Source organism: Lactuca serriola, chromosome 5 (genome assembly GCF_051521515.1).
Source record: "Lactuca serriola cultivar US96UC23 chromosome 5, Lser_US96UC23_V15, whole genome shotgun sequence".
In the NCBI taxonomy this organism is placed as follows: domain Eukaryota; kingdom Viridiplantae; phylum Streptophyta; class Magnoliopsida; order Asterales; family Asteraceae; genus Lactuca; species Lactuca serriola.
Genome location: NC_136412.1, coordinates 43,429,343 through 43,449,781, shown reverse-complemented (window position 1 = coordinate 43,449,781; position 20,439 = coordinate 43,429,343). Strand labels below are relative to the sequence as shown.

Below are 20,439 nucleotides of genomic sequence, written 5' to 3'. Positions count from 1 at the left end.
TTTATTTAAACGGGTTGAAATATTTTACCCAAACCTGTTTATTTCATGTCGAGTTCGTTTCAATTCAAGTTTTTCCACCTCTACATATGAGTAGGGACCGCCTCTGGGGTGCACAATTTTGCTTTCATTACAATCAGACTGGCCATAAAAAGGCTAATTGTCCAAGATTGTCAGGAGGGGTAGTGGTGGCACCTGCACCAACCACCTTGAGGATTACCGATGGCCACAAGTGCAGGCAGAGATACATGTGGTGAAGAGAATGACATTTTAGTTGACTACTGATGAGGCTCGAGCAACACCAGATGTGGTTACCGGTACATGATTTTATCATATCTTTTATTGTTTTCTTTATTTATGCTTCTGTCATTTCTGATCTTGTATAGGGACTTTCTTAGTCAATGTTATGAATGCTCATGTTATGTTTGACTCGTGTGCTACCCGATACTTTGTATCTCTTGTGCCTAACAAGAAGTTTAATGATGCTCTTGGGATTCTAGATTATCTGTTGGAGTGCCTCCCGATGTTAAGTAAGGTGCACATTGTTTGGGAATTCCCCGATGTGTTTCCTTAGGACTTGCTAGGAGTGCCTCCTGAGAGGCAGGTGGAATTTTGGATTGATTTAGTTCCTGGTGCCGTCCCGATAGCCAAAGCACCGTATTGTTTAGCACCACTGGAGATGCAGGAGTTGTCTACATAGCTTCTGGAGCTGCTAGACAAACGGTTTATTTGAGTGAGTAGTTCACCATGGGGAGCATCGATCCTGTTCATGAAAAAGAAGGACGGTTCACACAAGATGTGTATTAACCATCGGGAGTTGAATAAGCTAACGGTGAAGAACCATTACCCACTTCCAAGGATCGAAGACTTATTCGACCAACTTTAGGGTGCATCTTGGTTTTCCAAGATTGATTTGTGATTAGGCTACCATCATATGAGGTCCATGGATGATGATGTGCAGAAGACGACCTTCAAGACTTGTTATGATCATTACAAGTTCGTGTTGATTCAATTTAGGCTCACCAACGCACTAGCAACGTTCATAGATCTCATGAACTGGGTTTGTAGACCGATGTTGGATCGGTCGGTGATCGTGTTTATTGGTGATACCTTGGTTTACTCCAACACGAAGGAACAACACAAAGATAATCTATGAGAGATATTAGAGACCCAAAGGAGAGAGAGGTGTATGCTAAATTCTCTAAATGTTAGTTTTGGTTGCACGAGGTGTAGTTCTTGGGGCACATTGTCAACCAAAAGGGTATATTTTTCGATCCATCCATGATCGAGGCTGTGATGCGATGGGAGGTTATGAGAACCCCATTTAAGATTTTCATTTTTCTAGGTCTCACAGGGTATTATCCAAGATTTATCCATCATTTCTCTAAGATTGTTGTGCCATTAACCTGCTTGAAGAAGAAGAATGTTACTTTTCGGTGGGGGCCCATTCAACAGTTGGCTTTTGAGACATTGAGGTAGAGATTATGCGAGGCCCCGATTCTCATGCTTCCCGAGGGCATGAATGATTTTGTGGTTTATTATGATGCCTCTATCTCGGGTTTTGGAGTCGCTCTCTTGCAGAGAGGACATGTGAATGCTTACGCTTTGAGGCAACTGAAGCCTCATGAGGCGAATTACCCTACGCATGATTTAGAGTTGGGGCAGGTAGTCTTTGCCCAATATTTGGAGGCACTATCTGTATGATTTTAGGTATACTATCTACACTAACCATAAGAGCTTGAGGTACCTGATGGATTAGCCGAATTTAAATATGAGGTAGCAGAGATGGGTTGAAGTGGTAAAGGATTACTATTGTGAGATCCTATACCACCCCATTAAGGCCAATTTTGTGGCCGATTCCCTGAGTCGTATATTTAGTAGTGAGTGCACCCATCGGTGATATGTGCATGAGGATGGTTATTATTCTGCCTCTGTTTTATATGATCAAGAAGGCTTAGGTGGAAAAATTGAAAAAGGAAAATTAGAATGCAGAGAGGATCAAGGGACAAATTCCTTTATTTGTCAAAGATGGTCGAGGCTTGTTGACTCAGTGTGGCAAAGTTTGGGTTCCGACTATTGGTGGGGTGAGATAAACAATGTTAGAAGAGGCTCATAAGTCAATTTTTTCGATCCACCCAGGGGCCACGAAAATGTAAGGGGGTATGAAGTCAAGCTATTGGCGGCCCTGTATGAAAAGATAGATAGCATGGTTTGTAGAACAGTTCCTGAATTGTCAGAAAATTATGGCCAAACACCAGAGGCCTCACGGCAAGATGCAACCGTTACCCATTCCCATGTGGAAATAGGAAGAGATCACCATGAATTTTATTACAAAGCTTCCAAGGACAACGTGTGGAGTTAATTCTATCTGGTTCATTGTTGATAGATTGACCAAGAGTGCTCACCTCATACCGATTTCTGAGAGTATATCCGCTGAGAAGTTGGCTGACATTTACATTCGGGAGTTAGTGGTTCGGCACGGGGTGACATTTTCAATGGTGTCGAACCGGGATGTTCAATTCACCTCTAGGTTTTGGAGGAAGTTTCATAAAGATTTGGGTACTCAGCTGCATTTCGGTACAAGATACCACCCCCAGAGTGATGGACAGAGTTAGCGGGATTCAGACGCTCGAAGATATGCTCCAGATGTACATGTTAGATTTTGGCGGGAGTTGGGATACATACCTTCCACCAGTTGAGTTCTCCTTCAACAACAGTTATCATGCCAGTATTGATCGACCACCCTTTGCTATGTTGTATGGAAGGAGGTATAGGACCCCAGTTTGTTAGGGTGAGGTCGGGCATCGGATCATGGGGAGTAATGAAGTGGTGCTCAGGACCACTGAACTGATACAACAAGTGTGTGACTGGTTACAAGTCGCGCAAAGCCGACAAAAGATTTATGCAGACCGGCGATGTTCAGACCTCGAGTTTCAGGTGGGGAATTTGGTGCTTTTGAAGATATCACCTTAGAAATGTGTTATCTGGTTTTGGAAGCGAGGTAAGTTGGGCCCCGAGTTTATTGGTCCCTTCAGGATTACCGCCCGGGTGTGAAATGTTGCATACCGGATGGATTTGCTTGATGAACTCAGTCAGATCCATAACTATTTCCATGTCTCTTAGTTGTGAAAGTGTGTAGCTAATGATTATGTGGTGATTCATTTGGATGATATTCAGGTCGATGAGCGCTTGAATTATATGGAGAGGCCGATTGCAATTCTGGACATAAAGACCAAGGCTCTGCGCAAAAAAGTGGTGAACCTGGTGAATGTGCAATGGCAACACCAGAAGGGGTCTGAGTGGACATGGGAGCCTGAGGATGAGATGGGGGAGCAATACCCTTTCTTGTTTGCAACAATAGACTTTGAGGATAAAGTCTGATTCAATTGGGGGAGAGTTGTAACACCCGTTTCTAGGTATTTTTCATTTTCAACCCAAAAGTTTATTTCCTTGAAAATTAGATCCTTACGCTGGGCATACGTGGAGTGTACGCCGGGGTAAGCCTTTTAATGGATCGCATGTTGTGATGAGTATGTTGAACATACACAAGGAGTACATCGGGCGTACTCGAGCATGTCCCAAAACCCTAAAAACTGAGGTTGTGACCCCTATTTAAGGTCATTAATTCCGCTTAGACCTCCTCATAATCAACCCCATCTCTCTTAGACCTCATCTCGAAACCCTAATTCTTGTGTGTGAGTTTTGAAGCTTTTTAGTGATATTTTGATGTTCTTGATGGTAGAGGAAGTTCTTTTCAGTTTTGGAGTTGCACTCAAACTCTTGGATCCAAAATTTACACACCCTTGTGATGGGTTTTGAGCACTACAATATTCCTATGGTGTACATGTAAACCTAATGCGCTGGATCTAGATTTTTCTCAAGTTATACATGCAAATTATTATCCAAAGCATGAACCCTAATCTAGCATACAAATTTCAAAATTTATAACTAAAACAAAGCTAGATGAATACCTTTTCCTTGTAGCTTGTAAATTTTGACCTTCCAGAGCTTAGTGCCTCAAATTTTGCACCTCTAATGAGTCACAAACACCAAGCAACAATTGGAAGAATATCAGAGAGAGAGATAGAGAGAGAGAGAGTGAGAGAGAGGGAGAGAGCGAGGGTGAGGCTCTAAAAATCGATTAGGGTTCTTTTTCTTAATACATAGGCCAATTTCAAGGAGCCAAGGGGTTCCGTATATAGCTGAGCTGCTAGGGTTCCATGTAAAACCCTAATCTGATTTCTTAAGCCTTAAGAAATCTAGTAGATCCTTCCAGAGGGCCCCCTTTGGAAGAAATCTATGTGGGCTACACATAGAATTTCGTCCACCCCTTCCTAGGGATCCATAAGCCCAACTTGCAACCATCATATAATTGTAATATCAGTCCCTGTAATTTAATTAGTTTTTTTTTTACCACCAAATTAATTCCAAATTAATTTCTGATCAATACTAATTAAATAATATGATTTCTAAATCAATATATTATTCTTATAATATATTAACAAATCACAATTAACCTCTTTCTCCATAATTCATCCTATCAAATTGCTATGGTGAAGGCGACCTAAAAGGACTGATATTGCCATATTAATACCTATTTTTAGGCAATATTTAAGTACATTTTTAATAATAAGTTGATAATATGTTTAAAATAATGGTACTTATGACTTTAAATTGTATTTTCAGTCAATTAAAAGGATTTTTGAAGAGAGGGACCAAAAGTGACAATATGTAGAACATGGGAGACTTGGAAGACAAGAAATGAATAAATCCACGAAAGATACTAAATCCACGAAGTGGCAAAGTCGGCCACGACGTGGCATGAGAATTCTAGAAGATAAAGATCGCGATTTGGAGGAATCCTTGCCCGGTACGGATAACTTGGAGCCCACGACGTGGCCTGGATAGCCATGACGTGGCGTGGGATTTTTGAGTCTATTTAAGTATTATTGATCATTACGAAAGAGCAACTTTTTGGCTGAAGAAAGGAGTTCCGGAAGGCGATTTGGAGCGAAAGAAAGGTTCTGGAAAAAGGTTTTCAACACCAAAAAGAGTAACGGTCTATATTTTAGTTAATTAAGAACATGTTTTCTATTACTTTAATTTGTGTTAGTTTGTTAGTTGCTATGATGAGCAGCTGAATCTAGCTACTCTTGTTTAGCTAGATGAAGCTTCTAACTTATAAATAGCTCAATTTTTATGGATTCAGTTTAGTTGGTAAAAGTGCTTGTGTTTGATTTGTATTACCTAGCATGCTTATGTTTGTTTCTCTAATTGCTTAATTGCATGTTTTGTGTAGCTTAGTGACCATTAACTGCATGAACTTGTTTACCTAATGATTTAGTGAACATTGAATTGTTAGAGCTAGGATTGACCAATCTTAGTTAGTAATTAGAGTAAATAAGCTTAGCTGTGCTAGAGAACGTGAATTGTGACTATAATTGCGTTTATATAACAAATCTTACATAGCATATTTACATTCATAATTTGTTCTGTGTTTAATTGTGTGTGAACATACATGGTTTGACATGAATTAGTTAATTATTGGTAAAGTTAGAACTAAATTACTAATATAACTAAAACCAACTAGATTATCCATAAACATTAGCTAGCCATAAGAAAGAATTGGATTCAACCTAAACAAGAGTGTGTTTTTACTTATTGAATTTGGATTAAAGTTCTTCTGATCTTGTAAAATCAGATAAAACCCCTTTTAAACTTGTTAATAATTAGGTTAATTTAATAGTAAGCAAATTAATTAGTAACACCGTTCCCTGTGATCGACACCCGAGTTACCCAAACTATATTGTTATCTGACTAGGTACACTGCCTATACGTGCATAGTTAGTTTAAGTTTGTTAGGTTATAAATATTAAAATTAGTGGGTACTTTTGTGCACATCAAGTTTTTGGTGCCGTTGCCGGGGAACGGCTTAGTTTTTAGCTTATTTATTTGCATTAAAATAATCGATCATTCTTGTGGAGTAAAAAACCACAAAAAGTTAATTTTTCAGCAAAGTATAATTTTTCTTTCAGTCACAGAGTCCACGACGTGGCTAGATACGTGCCACGACGTGGACATCTAGAACACTAGATTATTTAGTTGTTAGTTAGTTTTTCTTATTTTAGTTCAGTTTTACATTTTTTTTAGTTTAGCAAGTTGCAGGAGTTCATGACCAGAGGCTCAAACACACCCTTGGTGCCACCATTTGAAGATCCCGAGTCTGCAATTCACAAGAAAAAGACGCCCTTACAAGAATTGAAGTCAGCGTTTTCAAGGAAGTCAGGAAAGAAGACAGGAGAGTCAAGTTCATCCGCGAGGCACAAGAGCAATTTTGAGCACTTGGATCAAACACCCGTCCAAACCGAGTCCGAATACGATACTGAGCCGGAATTTGAAGAACACACAAGCGAACCCGAGAACGAGCCAAGGAACAAGATGGCAGCAATTGAAGAGATTTCCATGGGAGCTTACAAGAAGCGGATCCGAGAAGATATGGGTCCCGGTTTAGTCCAACCCGCAATACCTGCCACTGCGACATTCGAGTTGAAGGGGCACATATTGACTGCACTGAAGGATATCCCAGTTTTTGGGAAAGATCATGAGGATGCTTTTAAGCATCTAGATGAAGTCAACGACATTGCAGATTACTTCAATGTCCCAAATGTCAACAGAAACACAGTCTTGCTTAAGATGCTTCTCATCACTTTCAAAGGAGCTGCTAAGGAGTGTTTAAAAGCACTTCCACCGGGTACTATAACCACTTGGGCTCGAATGCGTGAGCAATTCCTGGACCAGTTTTGCCCGCCATCCAAGATAGCCAAACTCAAGAAGGCAATAGCCAACTTTGAGCAACAGCCGGGGGAGTCATTATACGAAGCATGGGAGCGGTACAAGGGCTTGCTCAGAAATTGCCCTCAGCATGATCTAAATGTGCAACAAGAGATGTCAATCTTATATGATGGGGTCAACGTTATGACGAGACAACTCCTTGATTCTCAAGAACCTTTGACAAAGAAAAATCCAAGGGAGGTTAAGGAGCTGATTGAAGAATTCGTGAAGCACTCTCGTGAATACCACAACCCTAGGCAAGATGGAGTCAAAGACGGTGGAGGAACCCAAACCGAAGAAATAGCAGCTGTAATGGCCATGCTGAATAATTTGGATCGAAGAATAACACAAATGGACCAGTCAATACATGCCATAAGAGTGGGTACTTTTGTGCACATCAAGTTTTTGGCGTCGTTGCCGGGGACTGCAATTTAGATGAGTTTGGGAATAGAAAAGCCCAAGTGTGCTACTCTAGTGGGGATAAGTTTGATGAGGACTGGAGGAAACCGAAGAAGGAGTGGCTGCCATATCAAGAGTATAAGAAGCAAAAAGAAGAGAAGTTTAGGCAGACAGGTCGAGGCTTTTATCAAAAGGAGCAGCCACCAGCCGAGAAGAAACCCGATCTAGAGACCATTTTGATGAAGTTTATGGAAGCTTCGTAAAAGAGACACAATGCCACTGATTCTGCTATTATGGAACAACAAACTTTAATAAAGAATCAACAAGCCTCCATCCATAACCTTGAAGTACAATTTGGTCAACTAGCCACTCTGGTTCATGAAAAATTGTCCCCGAAGAATCCCAAAGTAAAGACCCAATCTCATGTAATGGCCATCGATACTGAAGAAGAAGCAATCTATGAGTTCCTGGAGGCATTGGATGAAGAACCACAGCAGCCCGATCCAAAACCAAAGAAGCCAAAGTTCGAAAGTGAAAGGGTTGCTGAAACAGCTTCGCCACGATGTGGCACTCCTCTGGCCACGACGTGGCCCATGTCTGATCAAAAAGTCTTTGAACCCGTTTCGGTTTATTAGCCGCCTTTGCCATTTCCACCCCGAGCTGCACTTAGTCTACTGGAGAAGGAGCATATAGAATTTGTCAAGCATGTGAAGGGGATCCTGATCAATACTCCCTTTGTCGAGTCCTTATCCAAAATTCCCGAGCATCAGAAATTACTGCAAGATTTGATAGACACTCGCGAGCAATTAAAGAAGTAGTCTAAGGTGGTTCTACGTGAACAAAGCTCAAAAGCCAAGTTGGGAGAGACACCAGAGAAGATGGGGGATCCTGGACGCCTCACTCTTCCGTGTGAGTTTGGTAATAAAATGAAGGTTAATGCTTTAGCCAATTCGGGGGCTAGCATTAATTTGATGCCTTTTTCATTTTATAAAAAATTGGAAATTCAGAAGATGAAGGCTGCAAAAATGACGATTCACATGGCGAACCGTTCAGTGACACAACCTCGGGGCATAGTGGAGGATATTTTGGTGAAAATTGGAAAATTTGTTTTTCCAATAGATTTTGTAGTGATGGATATGAAGGAAGATCCCGATGTCCTAATTATCCTTGGTCGTCCATTTCTTAACACTGCTGGAGCTCTTGTTGATATTCATGAGTCTAAACTCACTTTGAGGGTTGGAGATGAACAAGAAGTTTTTGGAATACAAGATGACTTCCAAGAGGATCATGTTCAAGAAGAGGCGTTCACAATTAACAAAGACAATGAACTAGAAGAACTGGAAAAGCTTATGGAAGAAGAGATCAAGATAGTGCATCAAGTTAAAAGAACAAAACCCAGGGCATCTGTTGCATTTTTGGTTGAAGTCATAGCTTACAAGAGTCCGCCTTCTTGGGTGAGTAAAGAGGATGAGGAAATGACAAGTGATGAAGAGGAGGTCACTTCAAGAGTGACAAAGTCGGTGGTGAAAGAGGAGGAGGATGCTATAGAGTGCAAGGAAGAAGCTAAGGGCACAAAACGCAAGCTTGAAGAAGAGGTTAAAGCTAAAAAGCAGAATTCAAAGAAGGCAGATAAAAGGCGACTTCAAGCTTATAAGAGACGATTCAAGGAACAAAACATTTTAGTGGTGGACTCTTCAGAAGATTCAACGTAGAAGGCACGGAGTCCAGCTCAAGACTCCAAGAAAAAGAAGTGCTTCTCGGGAGGCAACCCGAGCTTGGTTTGCATTTTCTTTTCTTTTAATTTTTGAGTTTTTTTTTTTTTTTTTTTTTTTTTTTTTTTTTTTTTTTTTTAATAATTAGGAAAGATATCAACTCACCGTCTAATAACTGATACTTAGTAAAGAATTAGCTGTGGGGAGCTTTAATTAATAAATAAAATGCAAGGTAGTTAGTTAAAATGTGTGATTTTACAAAATTTTGCGATCAGGCATATGCCACGTCGTGGTCTGATAGAGCCACGTCGTGGTAAAAGGTATAATCACGGGATCAAATGAAAATTTCAAAGTCCATGACGTGGCAAAGCCAGCCACGACGTGGCATATAAAAAGTCACAGGGGGGACCATTTCTTTAAAACCCTTTGACCGCACACCCGACTTACCCAAACTATACTGTAATCTGACTAGGTACACTGCCTATAAGTGCATAGTTAGTTTCAGTTTGTTAGGTTATAAATATTAAAATTAGTGGGTACTTTTGTGCACATCAAGGACCGTGCTACTATCGGGTCAAGTACCTACCAATTATATTTATGGGCTTAGACACCTAATCCAATTGTCTCCCACTTGGATAAGTCTGATAACTATACCTGCAAGTACAAATTCAAAATCTGATTAGCAATAGTATCTCTCAAAAACCACTGTCGAACTCTAACCTAGTAAACGACGCGTCCTTTAGATAAGGGATCATATAATCCTCCGTTCTACAAGATATCGTGTGGACAATGACACGAAAGATAATCATTCTCAATGTCCAACAGTTTGTTTCCCGACTTCTGATTTGTTTGACATAGAACTTAATTGAACACATCAATTCAGTCTTGACCGGTCCCGACACATAAGTCAACACAAACTCATCGAGGGGCCCAAGATATCGCTTTTACCCTCTTAGGATAAAAGGAACACATAAACTTTGACTTATATGCTTCTACTATTTACTCATTAAATTGTACACAACAACACATTTTATAACATCAAGTTACTGATGCGTTTACGCATTATCAATGCACAACCAACTCGTAAACAACAACTTATATATCTCGGTTTGAAGATTATACAATATTATCGTATTACAATCACTTGTGATAAATTCCATGAAGTGATTCAAATGAGCTTGGATTTAATCCAACACTCAAATCTTCTTTTAAGAGCACTCATCAACGTTGCAGTAAACCTTTGCTATATCTAAACACTTAGACAATCTACAAACCAATTCATGACAGTCTGACCTCATAACTTACTCCCAAAGCATGACCGACTGTGGATAATTCGTCGCTTCGCTCGCTGCTATGTACTATGATTCGCACGTTGAGTCAGCCACGGTCTTCTGTTTGGAACTTTTCCAAGTAACTGCTCCTCCATTTAGGGTAAATATCTATCCCGATTGAGAGCGGAAGTTATCTCTGTCGGTCTGAAAGCTGGCATCACTAATTCACTATACCCTATTACTCTTAAGTAATCACTCCCACCAAGTGTAAGGAACCAATCCTTAGTCTTTTGCTGGTACTTAAGAATGTTCTTAACTGCTTTCCAATGAGCTCTACCCGGGTTCCCTTGATATCGGCTAACCATGCTCAACGCAAAAGCCACATCATGGTGAGTACATGTCACAGCCTACATGATCGAGCCAACAGCAAAAGCATATGGCGCTCGACTCATTTCCTCTATCTCGACATTGATACTCGGACTATGAGTCTTACTCAGCTTGGTATTGCTTTAGATTGGCAATTCCCCTTTCTTGGAATTCTCCATGCTAAAACGTTTCAGCATCTTGTCCAAGTAAATACTTTGACTAAGTCCTATTAGTCTCCTACTTCTATTTCTCAATATCCTTATCCATAGAATATAAGCAGCTTCTCCTAGATCCTTCATAGTGAAACACTTCCCAAACCAGGATTTAACCTCCTACAAGGTCAGGATGTCATTTCCTATAAGCAGTATGTCATCAACATACAAAACTAGAAAGCTAACTATACTCCCACTAGCCTTGACATACACACAAGACTCATCCTCGTTTCTCGAAAATCCCCTCTTTAACTTTCTCATCGAAACAAAGATTCCATCTATGAGATGCTTGTTTCAATCCATAAATGGATTTATCAAGCTTGCACACTCTATTGGGGTATTTGGCATCCAGAAAACCTTCTGGCTGACACATGTAAACATCTTCAGCCAACTTCCCATTAAGGAAAGAGGTTTTGACATCCATCTACCAAATTTCATAATCATGAAACGCAACGATGGCCAACATAACCCTAATAGACTTGATCTTGGCCACTGGTGAGAAGGTCTCATCATAGTCAACCCAGTGGTTTGAGTAAAGCCCTTCGCAACCAATCGTGCCTTGAACATATGCACTTTCCCGTCCATGTCGGTCTTCTTCTTGAAGATCCACTTGCAACCGACTGTCTTACGACCTGGCACATTGTCAACCAAGTTCCAAACTTGATTGTCATACATGGACTAGATCTCGCTGTCCATAGCCTTTTTCCATTTTGCAGACTCCGGGCCCACCATGGATTCCTTGTAGCTATTAGGTTCATCCAAATTTATCAGTTTACTATCGCTGATAAACGTATCACCTTCAGTTGTTATATGGAAACCATACAACATAGGTGGAACACTAACTCTACTAGAACGTCTTAGAGGTAAGGACTCGTCAACTGGTTCAACATTAATCTCTTCCTCAAGTTGAGTGCTAGTGTTAAAGGTTCCTTCATTGCTTGAGTCTTGAAGCTCTTCAAGATCAATTTGCCTCCCACTGTCCTTTTGGCATATTAGTTCTCTCTCTTGGAAAACCCATATCCTTGCAACGAAGACAACATTGTCACTCAGTCTGTAGAAGAGATATCCAAAAGATTTATGTGGATAGCTGATGAAAATACACCGCTCATACGAGGTTCAAGCTTGTTGTGAGTCTCTCGTTATACGAAAGCCTCGCAACCCCAAACCCTGATATGTGGCAACGAGGGAACCTTCCCTGTCCATATCTTGTGAGGTTTTTTGGCAACCTTCTTAGTTGGGACTAGATTAAGGATATGGGCGGCAGTCTCTAAGGCATACCCCCAAAATGAGATAGGTAACGAAGCTCGACTCATCATAGAACGAACCATGCCCAACAAGGTTCGATTGCGCCTCTCATCTACACCATTGAGTTGCGGTGTCCTAGGCGGCGTCAATTGTGAAATAGTTCCACATTCCTTAAGATAGTCGTGGAACTCAATACTAAGATACTCACTGCCCATATTGGATCTGAGCATCTTTATCTTCCTGCCCAGTTGATTCTCCACTTCTTGTTTAAACTCTTTGAATTTTTCAAAGGTTTCCGACTTGTGCTTGATTAAGTAGATATACCCATATCTGCTATAATCGTCGTTGAACATAACATAGAAACATTTAGCATCCCTTGTGGTGGATCTGAAGGGCCCACACACATCAGTATGTATGAAATTCAACAATCTCTCACCTCTTTCACAAGTACCAGTGAAAGGTGATTTAGTCATCTTTCCACAGATTTGCACGTGTCATCTAACTTTAGGTCAAACGACTCCAAGACTCCATCCTTTTGGAGTTGGGCTATGCGCTTCTTGTTGACATGTCCAAGACGATAATGCCATAAGCATGCCTTGTCCAAACCATTGGACGAATCAATATGCAACACATTATTTCCTAAGTTGTCTACAACCATCACAATTTCATATATACCATTACAAGGCAATGCTTCAAAATAAAAAGTATCATTATAGAAAGCATTAATAGAACCAACTTCATTATTAAATGAAAATCTAAAACCTTGTCTATATAAACCATGAAAGAAATAATATTCATCGTCATTTCTGACGAGTAGCAACAATCGTTCAAATCCAATCCTAACTCACTACTAAGCACTAAAGAATAAATTCCAATCTTGGTGACATGTGACGCTCTGTTATTCCCCATGATTAAGTTCATCTTCCCATGCTCCATATCCCTACTTCTTCTTATCCCCTGCAAATCAGAACAAATGTGAAAACCACATCCTGTATCAAGGACCCAAGAACTATGTAACATTCTGTTTAAAGATAAAATAAATAGAATAAAATAAATAAATAAGGATAATAATAATAAGTGAATAAAAATGAATAAATAAATAATAAGCCGTAAAATCCCGAGATACATTGTATATTTTATTTTATTTTAGCCCTAAATCCTTAGTAATTTATCAGTGTTAGCGATAAGGAGTTAAATGAGATAAATTCCAAAATTTGGGGTCCATATTGTAACATTAGGACTTGAAATGTAAAGGTTTTTGTGAACCAGGGGTTGTTTGGTAATTAATGGGCATAATTTGAAAAGAAAGGGTGATGGAGGGGCTGGAAGTGTCAAATGCACATCTAAGTTTGGAATTGGAGACGGGAGATCAAACCCGTCACCCATATCAGCCCTTCATCCGATATAGCACCCAATACCTTATCAAACCCTAACCCTAATCACTATTGCAACTGCCACCTTGTATCCCCAACGTCCAGCCGCCGCCACAATCCCCTTGACGTTGCCTTGAACGGCTGAGAGTTTGTGCCACTACACCACCATCGACGAAACTGACCCTGTACACTGTTGTTGCTGATGATAGAAAAGACCAGAATTTTGTGGATGATGTTGCTTCTTCTTCCCCGGTAATGTGCTCCTTCGCTTCTTCCACCATTACCCCGAGTCAAGTCGTCATCGTCGCTCCTGGCATCTGTCCCTCTCGCTGCGTTCCTCGACTTCTGTCTGCCACCACATGGGTGACAGTGTTGTGGGTGTCATTTTGTGTGTATGGTGTGTATGTGTCTAGTTAGGGTGACGAGGGAGTATATGTTCAATTGTTAGATGCGTGAGGATTGCCGAAAATCACGAAAAAAACCACCATGGCTGCCAACCATGGTGGTTGCCACCACTCTTTTTTTCCGCCACCAACAACCACCGTAGGTAGGTGGCTGTATGCGTGTATTATGGTGCTATTGCATGTATTTTGGGGTGTGATGTTATTTAGATGTAATGTTGGCCGAAAATTGAAGAAAACCACCACCACCACCGTGAGGTGGTGGCTGTTGCCTCCTACCGTCGTTCTACCACCACCAAGTCGCCACCTTGGGTGTTTTGTGTGTACCAGATTTGCTTTAATTATATTTTGGGTTAAAAAACATAAGCATTCACCACTAAAATGGGGGTTGCCACCTCCTGCCTCCATGGACCGCTGTTGACCACTACTGCTCGAGGTGGCAGTGGGTGGTGCTCGAATTATAAACACACATATATTTATTTAATTAACTAATTAACTAACTTATGAGATGTAAACCCTAATTAGGGTTTAGAAAACCCTAATTTCATGAAACCCCTAATTTCGAAATGGATTGGGACCCGCATTGAAACTATTTATTAGACTTAAAATATTAATTAATCATCCTTTGGAATTAACTTAACGTAATATTGGAATTAATAGATTAAGTCCTTAATGGGTTAAGTGTTTTTACTTAACCCTAATCGTCATTTTATGTGAAAATCCTAATTTTGTTTGGGCCTTTCTGTTGGGCTTTGGTGATTTGGCTATTGATGGGCTATCCAAGAACAAGAATATGGACAAGAATATTTTGATGGGCTCTAGGGTAAGTCCTATGTGAGGGGTTTGGGCCCAATTTAGAAAATTGGGCCAGAGATGGGCCATAACCAGGCCTTGATGATTATGAGATATTGGCCCATCAAAATGCCAAATGTTTGGACTAGAATAAACGGTTGGGCCATAAGGTAAGACCTTGTAGATGTTTGAGCCTAATTTGGAAAATTGGGCCATATATTGGGCCTTGATTTATTATTTGGCTTTTGGGCCTCCAGAGTTTGAGTTAGGCCTTTATTATGGTCCAAGCTAGGTTAGGTGTGAAATAATCTCTTTACCCCAAGTATGGAGTTATGGTTATGCGTTGGAACCCACTTATTAATTGAGTGTTGTTTTGATGTTGACAGTTTGGGGATCTGTTAGCCAGCAGCCAAAGATTTATTTGCAGATTTCAGTAGTGCGAGGTAAGTCTCCTCACTGTTTGTATGGGCGAAGGCACCAATGCTGGCCCATTTGTTTTATGTATTGTAGGAAGGCCCGGGGTTAGCCTTAGGCATTATGTATGAAAGACCAGGAGGTGGCTCCTGGCATGTTGTATGCTAATTGGCTAAGTAGAGTAATATATATGCGAGTTGTCTTTGTGATGCTTGCATGGAAGACTAGGAGGTGGCTCCTGGGACTTGTCTGTAAGACCGAGGAGGTGGACCTTGGCTTGGCAAAAAAGACCACGTGGCGGCCCGTGGCATAATGGCAAGACTACGTTCGGCACATAGCATCTTTATTGATTATAATATATGTATGGATCATGGTTATGTATGGTCGTATGTTATTTATGTGATTTTATGCTAGACAGTATCCGATTGAAAGAGATCGAAGGGGTAGGCCAGCACCCAGATATGTTAGGCAGTATGTTGATATGTATGGTATGTGGTATTTGGGGAACTCACTAAGCTTCATGCTTACGGTTTTCAGTTTTGGTTTCAGGTACTTTTTCTTCAAAAGGAAAGGAGCCGGTTTGATCGCAATGCATCACAGTATGATTTTCCGCATTACGAGATCCGTGGGGATTGTACTATGATATTGTTTACTATGACATGTTATGGTTTTGATTTTTAACACTTGGGTTTGAGTATGATTTGAATGATAGTGATGATGTTTCCAGACTACTGTTTTTATAACTTACCTAATTAAAAATGAAACTTTTTGGCTCTAAATTTTGGGATGTTACAAACTAGCATGCGGTGAGTTGTTAGATTGAATAGTATAAATACCTGCGAAGGTGGGCTTTATCTTCCCATCCTTGATATCTTGCAGATACTTCGGGCAGCTTCTTTTCTAATGCCCTTTGTCGTGACAGTGGAAGCACTCTGCATCTTTTGGATTGGATGAAGGAGCAGCATAACCACCTTTTCCTTTGGACCCATTTGAAGAGGATCCATCATGATATTTTCCCTTGTGATTCTTAGAGGGATCTTTCCTCTTATTCCCCTTCCCATGTCCAATAGCCAAGATCGGGGCATCATCGGTAGGAGTGGTTGCGACAGCTTTGCCTTTCAACCCACTTTCAGTAGTTCTTAACAACCTTTGAAGCTTGCTCAAGGTGACTTCCTCCTTTTTCATATGATAAGTCATCTTGAATTGATCATAACAAGGAGGTAAATAGTGGAGAATGATATCAATCGCCAACTCGTCATCAAAGTTGACATTCAACTTGAGAAAATTATCCAAATACCTTTGCATTCTCTGCAAGTGGCTCGTGATGGACTCTCCATCTTTCATTTTGGTCGTTATTAACGAGACGACAATCTCGTACCTTTCTTGATGCACACTTTGATGGTACTTTTCCATCAAGTCTTGGCACAACTCTTAAGGCCAGTAGTCCTCGTAGAACTGCTGCAGCTTAGGAGTCATAGTGGCTACCATTATACATGACACCTTTGCCGTGTCCTTTTCGTGAGCCCTATACTCAACTATTTCTTCAGCGGAAGCTTTATCATCTATCTCCTTGAGCTTTTCATCAAGGAAGTATTCTTTTTCCTCATATCGGAGGGCCATGCGGATATTGCGGATCCAATCATTGAAATTGGACCCATCAAAAGTGAACCTCCCACAAATGTTCAAAAGAGAAAAGGAGCTTGAGAGGTTTAAGCTAGAAGCGTTGTTTGAGCCAGACATCTAAAAAAGAAAAGAGACAAAGTTTTAATTAGATAAGAAACACTTAATATAACACCCAAATGAAATATTAAGGCTAGGACCCAACACTATAATTCACAATTCGGAAGAGGGATGTCGTAGTCCAATTGCAAATTATATGAAGGTAGGTAAATGACGTTTTACCAATTCCACTACGAAAAACGAAATGAAAAATTATGTTTTAAATGAAATAAAATTCCTAGATTCTTTTGAGATTCATTGAAATTTTCAATGGAATGTTTAATCTCGATTATTCCCTTCAAGTTTGTGACTAGGATACCGAGGATCACAAACAAGGTATGAATAACCATGTAAATTAGCTTGGTACTCTTGAGTCATTTACCACCTAATCAATGTGTCGGTTAACCACACATGCTCCATTGATCTATGATAATTCTCAAGCTACCCTTTGCCACCCTTTCTAGTCCGAGTTAGTGTGCTGGTTAACCACACACGCTCCACTAACGACTTTGACAAGGTGCAAAGTGCAATTTCATGGAATAGCATCATTTTCACATTTTTCCTAAAGTAGCTAAGATTAGGAATTTATAAAACACATTTAGTTACTTTCTAATAATCATTATAATTATTAATGAGGAATTAATGTCCTATCCTACCCGTTCAGCTAACGACCCTCCACTAGTCAAGAGTACGGTGGGTAAGAGTGGATACCTAATGGCGGTCATTTTATAGGCCGCTTCCTTAAACACCCTTTATAGACCAGCTTCGTGAATGAGGCCTACTAACGCTAAGACAGACTCATCTTATACATATATAAGTATTAAGATTTTAATATTATAATAGTATAAGAGTTGTATTTTAAACTTTTAAAACACTAGGGTTTTAGAATTTAATATTTCAAACTAAAAAACTTTTTAATCAAATTTTAAATTCCAAAACTTGAGGGCAAGTATTGAAACTTTTCAAAAAATTTAGATCAAATTTTAAAATAATTTAAATTAATTATATAATTTTATCTTTATCAAAATTTGACCTAATACAATTTATTTGGAAAGATAAACACAAATCAAAATTTACAAATAATTAATTTATCACATAATCTTGTAATTATCTTAAACTTTGACCATTATCTTTTAATTAGATGGGGATATTCATTACCATATCAGAAAAATCGAGTTTAATCAGTTAAAAAAACTTATGGTAATTATCATTATCTATTTTAGGCTTAAAATCTGAAAATTCTGGAATCAGACGAGTCAACTTGTCGAGTCAGGCTTTGGACTCGTCGAGTTTCCTCTACTCGTCGAGTTCCACATTGGATTCGTCGAGTTCATCTGGCAGAGTCCAGATTTCGAATGTTTTTAGTTTTGAACAATTAAACATAACATCAAATATAATAGAAAAACATCCTAAGCTCTGATACCACTGATGGGTTTCGAGCACTACAACATTCCTACGGTGTACATGCAACCCTAATGCTTTGGATCTCGGTTTTTCTCAAGTTATACATGCAAATTATTATCCAAAGCATGAATCCTAATTTAGCATACAATTTTCGAGATTAATAACTAAAACAAAGTTAGATGAATACCTTTTCCTTGTAGCTTGTAGATCTTGACCTTCAAGATCGTAGTGCCTCAATTGTTGCACCTCTAATGAGTTACAAACACCAAGTATCAACTGGAAGAATATGAGAGAGAGAGAGAGGGTGAGGCTCTACAAATCGGCTAGGGTTCTATTTCTTAATACATTGGCCGATTTCAAGGAGCCAAGGGGTTCCTTATATAGCTGAGTGGCTAGGGTTCCAGGTAAAACCCTAATCTGATTGCTGAAGCCTTAAGCAGTCCAACAGATCCTTCTAGAAGGCCCCCAATTTCGTCCACCCCTTCGTAGGGATCCATAAGCCCAACTTGCTGTTGGATTTGGTTTCTAAGCCCATAACTATAACCGGATGTACTTGACCCGATTGTAGCATGGTCCTTTTTGGGTTTCCTTCACCAGTGCAATTTGATAGGATGGATTTTGAGAATAGGGTTATTTATGGTTTATTAATATGTTACAAGTATAATATATTAATATGAAATCATTTTATTTAATTAGTATTGATCAAGAATTAATTTGGAATTAATTTTGTGGTGAAAAGAGACTAATTAAATAGGGATATATACAGTAAAATCCCAATATTTTCATCGATTTGACAAGAAAGTCTTAAACTTTATTTTTTTGACAGTAAAGTCCAAATTACCGGCAGTTTTTGACACTTTTATCCTTTTTTCCCGGTTAGCCGGTAATTAGGACTTTTTTGTCAACAAAATAAAGTTTAGGAATTTCTTGTCAAATCGTCAATTAGGACTTTACTGTCAAAAAAATAAAGTTTAGGACTTTTTTATCAAATCGTTGAAAATATTGGGACTTTAGTGTATATATAATTTTTTTGGTTAGAAATTTAATGGTATGATACTCTTTAAGCATAAGAGTTATTGAAACCTTCTCTAATCAGCTAGATCCTATTGAAATCCTTTACGTTTGCTTCTTGATAAATCGTTTTTTTAATCTCAACAAACAGACATTGAAAAAAATTGAGATAATCAAGAAAGAAAGAAAGAACCAGGGTTGTGTTGGCTTTTTGCAGTCTCAAAAATGGAGAAATTAGAAACCTAAAAAAACGAAATTGCCCTGGCTTTATACAAACACAAACAACACATGTCTAGTCAAAAGGGTGTGAATGTGGAGAAAGGAAAGAATGGCAATTTCGTTTTTTTTGGTTTCTTATTTCTCCATTTTTGGAATTGCAAAAAGTCAACACTACCCTGGTTCTTTCTTTCTTTCTTTCTTGATTATCTCAATTTTTTTCAATGTCGGTTTCTTGAGATTAAAAAAACGATTTAACAAGAAGCAAAACGTTAAGGATTTCAATACGATCTAGCAGATTAGTGAAGGTTTCAATAACTCTTATGCTTAAAGAGTATCATACCATTAAATTTCTAACCAAAAAAAGTTATATATACACTAAAGTCCCAATATTTTCAACGATTTGACAAAAAAGTCCTAAACTTTATTTTTTTGACAGTAAAGTCCTAATTGACGACTTGACAAGAAAGTCCTAAACTTTATTTTTTTGACAAAAAAATCCTAATTACCGGATAACCGGGAAAAAAGGGTAAAAGTGTCAAAAACTGCCGGTAATTTGGACTTTACTGTCAAAAAAATAAAGTTTAGGACTTTCTTGTCAAATCGATGAAAATATTGGGACTTTACTGTATATATCCCAATTAAATATATGGGGATTGATTATGTAAATCAACGATTCTTGTAGTGCGGGCCAATGATCCAAGATTATGTAGATGGGCTAAACTAATCCATGGATAGTCCATGGAGGTTAAATCCATGGAGCATGAGAATGTGGAAAGTCCTGGGTCATTAGGGTTTACAAAGTGTAACCCTAGCATGTGCAACACTATAAATAAGCCCCTCCTATAGCCAAAATCGGTTGCCACTTACTTTCCAAATGGGTGAAGTTGATTTTGTGCTAGTAACCTATTCTCTCAACCCTCCTCTTGCATATTGGTGTTTGTGAACCAATAGAGGCATCACACTTAAGGTGCTCAAGCTTTCAAGGGTCAAGAACTACAAGTCCTTCTAAGAGGTAAGTCATCTAACTAGTTGTATCATTCAAAATTTCAAATGTATGCTAGTTAGGACAATGC

General features: G+C 39.2%; 1 non-coding gene across 1 annotated transcript; it reads right to left on the bottom strand.

Annotated features, from left to right (window-relative positions):
* Positions 1–6,819: 6,819 nt before the first annotated feature.
* On the bottom strand, positions 6,820–6,926 carry LOC145055871 (small nucleolar RNA R71). Its single transcript, XR_013685419.1, has one exon. It is a non-coding gene; the product is annotated as a small nucleolar RNA R71 (small nucleolar RNA).
* Positions 6,927–20,439: the final 13,513 nt, after the last annotated feature.